Below are 12,660 nucleotides of genomic sequence, written 5' to 3' on the forward strand. Positions count from 1 at the left end.
TTTGGAGGTGGAGTTGTGCAGAAACATCAAACTGTGCAGCATCCCTGCCGCACCTTGCTATGCCTGTGCAGCTGCACCTTGTTGCTCCTGTGCAGCACCCCTGCTGCACTTTGCTACACCTGTGCAGATGAACTGCGCAGCACTTTGCTGCCGTATTCTTGGTTATAACTTTGCTGCCCGTGTGCAGTACTTGTTGCCACAGACACTTTGCTGCACATCATCCCATTACACATTATGGACCACACGTTTTGTGGCTTTACACTTTGCTGCAAACTTACCTTGGATCTTCGGACCATGTATTTTGAGTGGCATCAATGTCACACAGTTGGACCACATCGGGTTGGCCCTGCTTGGCCAGGAATTAATAAAACGAACACGGGTTTTTGTACATTTTATTATTGGTGTGCCAGGAAAGAAGAACGGTAAGCTTTATTGCACACAGAAGATGCGACATGCAGGAAGCAAGAAGATGTGTTATGGATTCAGCCCTTCCGTGGTTGTGGTTTTCATCCACTTGTAACATTGCTGGTTATGTATTATTATTCTTATCGGGGTTGGAAGGAAACGGCGATTATTGTTGTTATTATTATTATTGTTGGTTCTAAGTATTATGGTTATGGCTGTTTAAAGGAAATGGTTATTGTGATTAAAAGGTTAAAAGCACTCAGGGTAAAAATGAGACAGGAAATCGGATCGTGACCCGGAAGAAAAGGAGCGAGGAAGAAGAGGTCGTGAGGCAAAGGTCGGAGAAGAAACGTGTCTTGAAGCTCCGTTGCGAGCGTGGTCGAGCGAACGGCGTCGAGGGAACTTTGAGTCCGTGAAAAGAATCTCGTGCGATTGGTGATATCGCTGGAGTATTGTGGAGCCTGCGTAGTCGGGTATCGGCATTGAGATTCCAGAGAATCCTTGCCTAGAAGCTCCGGCTCGAGTGAGAGCCGTCCGCCATTTCGCCCCGCGCGCTGCCTTCATCGGAAAAGGTTTTTGTCGCGTCGGCTGGGCTTTCCTCCTGTGGTTTGATGGGGATGGCTATGCAATAAAGCGGCGTTTGAGGAGTACACGGCGATTCGCTGATTGAACGGCAAACGTGTACGTCGGCCCGCGTCTTTGGAGATTTTCCATTCTACCGCGAGTTTGCTGGGTGTTGGACCACGTGACTTCTGTGTCGCTTTGACCGTCTACGCCTCGATTGCTCTTGATCGGACATTGTTCCAACGATCGCCGGAGCGAACCAACTTCGCCTTGAAGGTTATAGAGACATTGAGGAGGTTCTTTCCATGTACTGGGAACAGTGAGTTCCTAAGATATTGATTGTATGGTGGCTGGCTATCATGGTTGTATCATTATTCCTGTGTGGTTTTTAATATATTCTTTTTGTTGATAACCATTGGTGTGGTTTCGATCTTGATTTTGACACGGAGTAATATATTTCACTTTTGAGAGCTGACGTGGCTCCTACCGGGGTTCGGGGGTATAGCGAGACCAGGGGGTCGGGGTGGAGCACGTAACAGATGCAGGAAGACAGAAGATGCCAGACACCAGCAGCAAAAGTGAACTTTTTGAAATGTGTTTTGTGTATTGGTGCTATGATGTGCTTTCTCTCCCCTCCAATCTTCTTTCCACAAAGAACAGGTCCTGGGTTATAGAACTGTAAATAAGTAGGTTTTGTGCTTGTAAATAATAGATGCTGCCCACCGGCTTTATGTGTAGTTTGAAGATAATTCCGCAATTTGGTTAGCTGTAGGCGTGAGTCTGTTAGAGTTAGTTACACAACGCAGTAGGTGGGACAAATTTAGTGTTGTAAAACTGTCGCACACACGGGTTGGAGTAAATGTTAGGGGGAACCACATCTAAGTGTCACATGTAATTGTAAGTTTAGTCCCAACTCTTGCTCAAAACCGGTCGTTCCCACTTGTGTAGGTTCGACTCGGGGACGAGTCTGACGAGGGAGGGGGGCAGTGCTACGGTTTTGAGGTTTGTACAGTGAGCCTAATAAAGGTTAAAATTTGCCCCCCATAGATAGTCACACAAGCAACATGTAGCCTCATTTGTAGTATAGTTATTTCTTAGTATGTATGAGAATAGGCCCTTTCCAGTGTTAATTCTGCATTGTGTAAAGCCAGGAAAATAGGCCCTACTGCCACCGATCACCCTACGTCCGTAACCTCAATACAGTTTGTTAACGTTGGTTCATTTTGGGCGAGTTAACACAAGGGAGGCGGAGGAGGATCGGGGCGGAGTCGAGGCGGAGCGGCAGAAGCGATGACGGTAAGCATGAGCCGCCAATCAGAGCCCAGAGGTGGTGGCGTCAGAGGGCGTAGTGAGAAGAGTCTGGTGAGTTCCAGAAGGTTCGCAGGGCGTTCCTATATAACCCGCTGCACAAAGCCGTTGACAGGACTGAAGCGGAGGACTAGTGCTGGAGAACCCAAAGGACTCGCCGGGAGAGAGAAAGACATTAAAGAGAACTTACAGCCAGAACGCGCCGTGCTTGATGAGCTTGATGTGCCTTGCCGCACTTGCATGAGAACGGCTGAGTAACCGCCCTTTGCCATAAAAGTCCGCTCCTTGCCATTCCGCCCGATATATCGCCTTTGTTCGAGAGACGCGCTACGAGTCCCTGTCTTCGCCGATCACCATCTTCGAGGGATGCACGTGGACCATGGAGAGCCGGGCCGAGCCTGGACGACCACATCGGCGCGTTGGTGAACATCGACATCTGCAATCCCCTGTGTGAGTGTGAGTGAGACGGGCCCGTTGTCCAGGGATAAGTTAAGACTGTATAAGGATTTCTCTGTGTCTCTTTGTCCTGGAACTGTAAATACGTGTGGGAATCATTAAACCCATCTGTTCTTCCTTTCTTCTTGATTCGATCGTTCCCGTGATTTCTCCATTTGACTAAGCGTGGCACGAATAGAACCGCTTAAATCGGGGTCCATTAATTGAGACTGCGCGAATCACGTGTACGCGAACTGCTCGGCATACTCCAACCTCACGTGGTTCGTGCGAGGCTTGCTACCTCGTTTCCGTGGCGGCGCGAGTACTTAGGTATGAGCGAGAATTTGGTCCCGAAACCCTATTTTGCGCTCGCCCGGAAAGGACGTGTCAGGTCTCGGTTCCGCCAGGCCAGTAAGACAAGGGGATTAATCCCCCCTTGATAAGGGGAAGAAAGCCGGCGAGAAAACCGCAACAATATATATATATATATTGTTCCGGATCTCTCGAGCTCGTCGACGTACAGAAGGGGGTTAAACCCTTTCCCCCCTCGAGCTTCGAGTCCATGAGGCTGAGCCGCCACTCCCGTAGCCAGCGTGCGGAAGGGTATCGGGTCGAATCCCCACATACCTTCGGTACAGACGCCGCAACAAGAACGGGGACTGGACCTCGCACGAGCCACGCTAGTCGGATACGCCGAGCAGTTTGCGTGTCATGTGACTCGTGCCGTTAATTCTTATTGAACCGGATTGAGCGGTCTTATTCGTACAGTGCGAAGCCAATGGTGGAAAATGACGGGAACGACCAAATGGAAGGAAGAACACAGGTTTATTATACAATTTACAATGGCCAAAGAAAAGAGACACAGAGCAGATACTTAATCAGTCTTACTTAATCCCCGGACAAGGGCCCACTCACTCACGCAGGGAAAAGAAGGAAGGAAAAGTACGCGCTCCAAACGCGTCCTTGGCGCCGTTCGCTCCGGTCAGCTCGCCGGGCGTGTCCCTCGAGGTGTTCGCGGAACGCGTGCAGGGAGCTCGTTGGCGTCTGTCGCCCCAGGAGGGACCGTCCTCGCAAGTGCTGTTATCAGGCAGCAGAGCGCAGGGCACAGGGAGAGTTCGTGCTATTTCTCGATCACACCTCTCTACGACAGAGGGAGCTTAGCATGGAAGAGGTCGTTCGGAGGCAGCAGACAAGAGCGAGACCGTTCACAGAGAGAGTTCGTTCACACCAAGAGCCCTAGCAATATCGACACACCAAGTACACTCTCCTCCTTGTTCACTCTCTTCCTCGTTCACTCTGACTGGGTCACTCTGACTCTGGTTCTACTCTGACTCCGACTGAAGCTCTGACTGGGACTCTCACTCCGACTGTGTCACTGGGGCACTCGTAGACTGGCGCGGGGGGCCCGGGGCAGGGTCTTATAGCCCCACCCCAGAGTCTTACCCGAATGTTCCAAGCCCCTCCTCTGGCTGCTGTTGTTAGCCACTCCCCTTGGGCATTCATTGGCTACCTGCCGCTTACCGGCCACTCCCCTGTAACTCCTTCCTTGGGCCTTCCAGACTTGTTCCAGGCCTAGCACGTGGCATTCCAGCCCAAGGAGCACCGAAGCCTACACTTACTGGCCTGCTCAACGCATACTAACACAGGAAAGGAGACTATGCCCACATTTAATAGGAAATAACTGAACTAAAGCGAGGCTACATGTTGTGGTGCAACTAACTAAGAGGGGGGGGGGGGGGGGGTTATCCTTTATTCCCACAACCGCAATATATATATATATGTATATATATATATATATATATATATATATATATATATATATATATATATATATATAATCAACGAACATAACAGCGTGACGAGCGCTGTCCCGATCTCCTGTGGACCGAAGTCCTAGACCAAAGCGTCACCTCCGACCCAAAGGGTCTTCTGGAGGCTTCAGCCCGGCCACTCTGTCAACAGACAGAGATTTATTCATTGGTCCCCATTGGCTAAACATCAAGCAGAGCCGCCAATCCAGATTTCGGGCTTATTAACCCTCGTCAGGACGGCATACTGCAAAAAATCTAACCAATGAGGACCAAAATCGTCTATTAAGATGATCAAGGCACCTCCTAGCTTTAATGGTGAGCACCAGCCACGAATTATGTCTCACACGGTAAATACCGCATAACCCGCAAGGAACCAACAGCCTGTCTGCCACACAGACCATCGTTCCCACCAGTGCAAACCAAAACCAGGGGGTGCGGTGCGATCGGCGGGGATAATAATCAACGAACATAACAGCGTGACGAGCGCTGTCCCGTTGCCCACCCCCAATCATCTCCGCTCTCCAAAGTTCCTTTCAAAAGCGGTGCGAGTGGTGTTCAATTCCGCAAGCCGCCATTGCCCATGTGCTAATCTCGGAGAAGAGGGGGGTAGGAGCCGCCAACTCACAGGCGTGGCACGTCGTCATGATCAAAGGGGGAATCGGACAGCCCTAACAGCCAACCAGCACCACGGTGAGCAACCCGGTAGGCGTGCCCTCGCAGCCGGCGGCTTGATTCCGACCCAAGTAATAAAAGCGACTGGAAGGGACTGCTTCGGCAGATGAGATGACATGAGAGATGAGCTGTGAGATGAGAGATGAGAGACGCTCCAAAAAGGAGAGGTGCTTGGAGATGGAACAAGCTTTGGAGAGACACGCTGAGAGGAGGGAGACGGCTCCACCAGAAGGAGAGGAGCAGGTGTGACCGAGCCAGCGCGTGACGTCCACAGCATCAGCAGCGTCGACGCGACCGAGGGTTTTCCCGCCAAAAACGCGAAGAATTGGGAGCTGCTACCTCCAGCCCTGCCGGTTGCAGGGACCTGACCCTGCCTCCCTCTCCAGCAACCCACCTCCGCCATTCCTGCCTGCAATTTCCCCCGTGTAAGTGTGAACGTCGTCTGTCTTAATCGTTGTCCTGGGGTTAAGTAAACTGCATAGATAAGCTAACGATTCACTGTGTGACTGCTTCTTCCATCCATTGCTTGTAAATAACTTTGATCGCTCCTTCTTTTTGCTTGTGTGTATAATAAATCCTGTTATTCCTCCGTACTCTGTCTTCTTCTCTCTTCCTTCTCTTTCGGTCGCTTTAGAGGTTTCCCGATTGAATACCTGTGGCGCGATTGGTCAACGTTGGGGGAGTCGGGCCAATCGGGGATCCTGTAACGGTCGCGGTTGACCATCCGCTCGGCCCAAAGTAACATCTTGTCCGCGACCCGTAACAATATATATATATATATACACACACACACACACACACACACACACACACACACACACACACACACACACACACACACGCCCAGACCCTTCTTCCCCTCCCAGACCCTCAAATCCCTCTCCAGAACGTCACTCCGTGATCCCAGACTCCCACACCCCATCCACCCAACACCTCCCAGACTCCACCCCCACACCTCGCAGACACAACACCCCTCTGCCCACCACCTTCCATCCCCCACCCTCACCCCTACCAGCCCCCCACCCTCCTCTGCTGCCCCCCTCCCTCGCATCTGTGGGTCCCTTTAATTCACCCGCATTCTTTTCTCAATGTTGACCACTATGCAAATGCTTTAATTGGAACAATTACTGTTGGCACGGATAGCACCATGCATCCGGCAATCTGATCGCTCGAACTCGAACCACCATTTGGGTATCGGGTGTGAGGGAATGCCAGAACGTCATATAGCCGGCTCAGAAATTCCCCATTGCCCGGCGTCGCATGCCTTGGCAACTTGCTTTATACACATCGTTAAAAGTATATAATAACAGATATTTTCAAAGTGCAGTCTTGGATTCCCCGAATTGCTTGGACAAAGACCTTATCTCCCTAGTAATCATTAATGCCGGGTTTTCTGGTGTGTTCCCTGTCGAGTTTTTTTAAAAGAGAAAATAGTCGCAAACCGCCGGCTGACTCTATCACTCCAAAATATTAACCTGCATGGTGTTTGAAGCAAAAACATGTTCACTGCTTATAATTATATAATACATGTCAGGTTTGGATGGTTTTCGCCGCAAATGGACTCCATTGAGCACGCGGTCGGTTGGAAGAAGAAAGGCGTGTCTCCGCACCTCGTGATGGAAAGGAGGAGTGAGTCGGCCCCGCTCAACCAACCCAGCACGAATGGGTTTGGCTTGAGCGGGTGGAGAGAGAACGATCTGGGAGGTTCGCGAAGGTCCAAGGGTGGGGCTTATATAACCCGCGGGAGACGCCCCCACCTCAGATGCGCTGGAGATGAGCAGATGAGTCCAAGCAGCTGATATACGTGCCGCGCTGCAGAGGAGATACGGACCGAGGCAACGCAAGGAGCGCGCGTAAAGTAAGTGCGTAAAGAGGAACTTTGCCCGCGCAGTTTGGAACCGCGGGAGTTCGCACGACCGCGGCTCGGCTTTTTGATGGCGGTGCCTTCCGGCCCGACTGTGCCCAGTCCCCGCTGGACCTTCCTTGCCTCTCAAAGCCATCCATCTCCAAGCCAATCATTCCTGCCTGCATTCCCCGTGTAAGTGTGATCGTTCGTCTGTCTTTCACGTTGTCCTGGGGTATTAATTAAGCTTGAATAGTTAAGCTAATAATTGCACTGTGTCTCCTTCCATTCTTTCTGTCTTTATTTTATTATCCTTCCTTCTTCCTTGGTTATTTTTGGTCTTGTAAATAATAGTAATAAATTATATTTGTTCTTCCTACCTTCGTCTTCTTCTTCACATTCGGTCGCTTTAGTGATTTCCCCCATTGAGGGCCCGTGGCGCGATTCGGCCGACGAAGATTAATCGGGTCAGTCTTGGTAACCGGCTCACGGTGCAGTTCGCTTCGCTCGGCGCAACTAGTCCATTACGCTGCGACCGTGGGCGGGGGAGTATTTCCTTGCGTACCGGTGGGTGTTGGTATTTAGGTCATAGGACGGTTGGGCCTAATACCCTACCCAGCGCTGACCGGGCGTGATGTCATACCCCCAGGACCACGTCGGCCAGTCATAGACGAGGGGACTAATCCCCCCTTGGTACGTGGGGAAGGCCGACGTTGGATTCCGTAACAATATATATATATATATATATATATATATATATATATATATATATATATATATATATATATATATATATATATATATTGCTGAGACATGAGTGGACAAATCTACACAGGGCAGGTGTATAAGATTCGGAGCACGTGGGCTTGACAGGCCCCTCCTTTTTGGGGGAGGGGGATGAGAAGGAGAAAAAATTCACCCGTGCAAAGAGTGCTTTAACCTCAGTGTTACCCAGGTAAAAAAAGGAATTTGTAATACCCTTTGCCACCATCACCAAGGTGGCGCTACACGGTACACATTTACATAGAGAATTCACGCCCCTCTCCTGGTCCCCCACACCCCCGAATGAGGCCGCCGCCACGTAGCCCATGGTACCCCCCCAGACAAAGTTGTATTTGTATTTGTACCCCGAGTAAAGTATATTAGTGTTTATAGCTGGAGTACCCGGCGCGTTGCTCAAGGGAAAAAGAAACATTAACATATTTGAAATGTGGGGCAAATATAATGGAAAAGCAATTACATCCAAACCAGAAACTCCCCTATTAGCCCTTACTGTGGCTGCGTGCGGTGGCGGGTGCTTTTCACAGCGGAGGAATGGAGCATGAGTCTACTCAAATCATCATTTCACCTTTTTGTTGAATATATGCTGGTGAATGTGCCGTTCATCACGTTTCTGAGTTAAGTATGATGACGTTCAGGAAGAAGAAGAAGCCTTACCACCAACTTTGTACACTTCTGGAATTGTTTGATTTATTTGTGTTCAAATGTTTGTGAATTGTTTTGTATTTATTTATGTGAATGTACTTGTATATAATTATAACTGTCATTAATAAAAAAGGGTTTAGGTACTATAGAGCGAAAAAAATTTTTTTTAACTAACTTTTTTTTTCAAAATGTTTTTAGTTTTTGCCTAAAACAATTCCAGGCACTCACTGATGAACCTCTGACAGTTTGACGAAGATCCGTTCAGCCATCTCTGAGAAAAGTGCCGACATACACACAGACAGATAGACAGACCAACGGCTCTCTATATAGTATACTAGCAGAAGTACCTGGCCTTGCCGGGTGGGGGGGAAGGGGAGGGGAGGGAAGAGAGGGGGAGATGGGGGGAAGGAGGGAGGGGTGGAAGGGGAGATAGGGGGTGGAATGGGAGGGAGCGGGGAAGGGGGGAGGGGGAGAAGGGAAGGGGGAGAAGGGGATGGGAGTGGAGGAGGCAGGAGAGGAAGGGGGTTCATATATATGCTGGTGGTTGAATGTGCCATTCATCCCGTTTCTGCGTTGTGTGATGCCGAACAGGAAGAAGGAGAAGCCGTACTACCAACTTCGTACACAGCCGGAATTGTTTGATTTATTTGTGTTCAAATGTCTGGTGACTGTTTTGTATTTATTTATGCGAATGTGTACTTTTATATAACTGTCATTATTAAAAATAAAAGGCTTAGGCACTATCGAGTGATTAGTTTTTTTAAACTCCAAAAAACCGATCTTTTTTTTTTTCAAAAAAATATGTATTTGCCTAAAACACTCCCAGGCACTCACTGATGAACCTCTGAAAGTTTGACGAAGATCCGTTCAGCCATCTCTGAGAAAAATGGCGATACAGACAGACAGACAGACAGACATCTCTCTTATATAGTAGATTAATCGATTCTATATTTAATACATTATATATTTCATTCACTCTCCTCCATTATATATATATATATATATATATATATATATATATATATATGTATATATTTATATATATATATATATATACATAATATTACGAGAGCGGCCCAAAGTCGGGTGCACAGGTGCAGCGCGTATACCTGTGCGGTCTACCAGATCGCGTTCCTCAAAGACGCGCGCTTATTCGCCGTCGGCTTGACTCCCCTATTAGCCCTTAATGTGGCTGCGTGCGGTGGCGGGTGCTTTTCACAGCGGAGGAATGGAGCATGAGTCTACTTGTTTCTCACTTATCTCCAGCACTCGTGGATAGCTAATGCTTAGGTACTCTCGCTTCACATTCTTTTCCTTCTTGACCTGTGTAGACCCCCTCGACGGTCTAGCAACACTATTGGTCTTCACTGACCACACTTTTACCCACAACCGAGTTCGCTTCACTTGTATCGAATGCATCTGCCCGTGTCTAATGGCGGAGCATCGATGCACAAGGTGCATCATCTCACACTCATAGCCCGCGATATATCATCCCATCAGAGCGCTGGAAATGACAGGATGCAAATTGTAGTATAGAAGACTGTTCTTCATTATGATGCACAGTTTCATATCAATCAGATACGAAATCGATAACTAATGTTTTCCCTTTTCAGCCTTCTTTGTTTGCATCAGTGTGACGTCATTATGTAATAATTTCGTCACGTATAGCACACCGTATGCATTTGAGATTGCGTATCCGTGTGAGAGAAAATAATATTTTTTTCAAAAAAAAAGATTAATTATTTCTTCCTTGTTTTACAACTGCCGTTCTTTGCTGTAATAGAGTCAGTATGATGCCCACACTCAGCAAATGGGAACCAAGATAGTTTGCGACAAGTTAAAGTGAATCGTGAGAGGTTTCAATGAATTATCTTCTTTATACACCATGTCCCATAGTACGGGTATGGGGCTGGTAAAGCATGCATTGTTGGTCTAACTCTTTTACGAACAGGCTGGCCAGGCCTGCCGTTTAACTGGAGCTGTTCAGGGCAAGAATTTGTAATTTGGTCAGGATGTTCAAAGCGGGTTTACAAAGATGTACAATTGTAACTTCGAAATAAGGGGAGGCAGGGGACCAAATGATCTGCATCATGACCTTAACTGGATCTGGACTAAATTATTTGCATCAGGACCTTCACTGGATTTGGACCAAATTATTTGCAGCAGGATCTTCACTGGATCTGGACCAAATGATCTGCATCATGATGGACCAAATTATATGCATTTGGACCTCAACTGGATCTGGACCAAATGATCTGCATCATGATGGACTAAATGATCTTCATCATGATGGACGAAATTATTGGCATTTGGGCCTTAACTGGATCTGGACCAAATGACTTGCATTAGGACCTTCACTGGATCTGGACCAAATGATTTGCATCATGATTGACCACATGATCTTCTTCATGATGGACCAAATGATCTTCATCATGATGGACCAAATTATCTGCATCTGGATCTTAACTAGAACTGGACCAAATGATCTTCATCATGATTGACCAAATGATCTGCATCTCGACCAAAATGATCTGCATCAGGACCTTCACTGGATCTGGACCAAATGATTTGCATCCTGATTGACCACATGATCTTCTTCATGATGGACCAAATGATCTTCATCGTGATGGACCAAATGATCTGCATCTGGACCTTAACTAGAACTGGACCAAATGATCTGCATCATGATGGACCAAATGATCTGCATCTGGACCTTAACTAGAACTGGACCAAATGATCTGCATCATGATGGACCAAATGATCCACATTTGTACCTTAACTGGATCTGGAGAAAATTATATGCATCTTAATGGACCAAATGGTCTGCATCATGATGGATCAAATGATCTGCATCAGGACCTTCATTGGATCTTGACCAAATGATTTGCATCCTGATTGACCACATGATCTGCATCATGATGGACCAAATGATCTGCATCATGATGGATCAAATGATCTGCATTTGGACCTTAACTAGATCTGGACCAAATTGTTGTAAAAACCAGAGTTACAACATTCTCTCAGATTGTGAGTTTAATTCTGAATCGATCTCTAGCAATACCTGTAAGAAAACCAACAAGCAACATCAATATTCAGCATTCATAGGAATCAGTAATGGATTTGCAAACTAGCACAAGCAAGCCTGGAACAAAGGAATGATACGCACCATCTAATTATGCACAACATTACACACAATAAATGTCACAGGAATGATCGTAGCGCTGTCTGTCTGAGTTCTTATAACTGCCGCGCAGTGGACAGAAGCCGCATAACACCTGGGTTCAAACTTAGGCACAATTTCACTACATTCTCCCCGGCGTTAAAACTACACTACCCCTAGTGGTGGAAACCAAGCTAGCAAGCCATAGCAGCATAGAAACATCAGTTAGCAGCAGTCCATGTCAGTCCCAGCCATAGCGATCAGGGCGGCAAATTTCTCTTCCGGCGCGCGTCCGATAGGCGTCAGGAGCTTCAACCACGAGGCCAAATTCCCCCGCGTCGGAATAACCGCCTAACTCGGGTGACGGTGGTGGCTCCACAAGGCCATCCGGATCGGGTGCATGTGGTGGTGGGGTTGACGGTGGATTCCCCATCGACGGATTAACCGGGCAGAGGTCCGACCCAACAGCATCCCCGCATGGGGCAAGATGCCGCACCGAGACTGTAGACTCACATCCATTTGGCAGCAGCACTCGAGCGTGCTCAGGGGTTGGCTTGGAGGATATGAACCTTGTCAACGAGCGGGTCATTTTTACTTGAACGAACTGCGCGTTTGAGGAAAGCCAGTCCGGGCTCAGCAAGCCAGCCCGGCAAAGGACGGATCCCGCCAGAACAACGCGAGTAACGAAACATACGGTAGTGGGGAGTTTGATTAGTAGCGGTGCACAATAAAGCCCTGATCGAGCTTAGCGCCCCGGGTACCACCCAGGCCAATCGGTCCAGTCCTATTCCGCGGGACTTAAGGCCCAGAGTAATGGCTTTCAATATAATGCCATTAAATCATTCCACCTGTCCGTTCGCCTGTGGCCTATATGGAGTAGTATAGCTAGAAGCAATATTACGCTGGAGCAAGAAGGTTCTCACATCCTGGGACAAAAACACCGCTCCTCGATCGGTGTGCACGTAGGCCGGATTCCCAAACATAGAAAACAAGTACTGCAGACACCGGATAACCGTTGCAGCGGACATATCGCCGCA

This window comes from Myxine glutinosa, chromosome 7, assembly GCF_964187855.1.
Source record: "Myxine glutinosa chromosome 7, kmMyxGlut1.1, whole genome shotgun sequence".
NCBI classification, from domain to species: Eukaryota; Metazoa; Chordata; class Myxini; order Myxiniformes; family Myxinidae; genus Myxine; species Myxine glutinosa.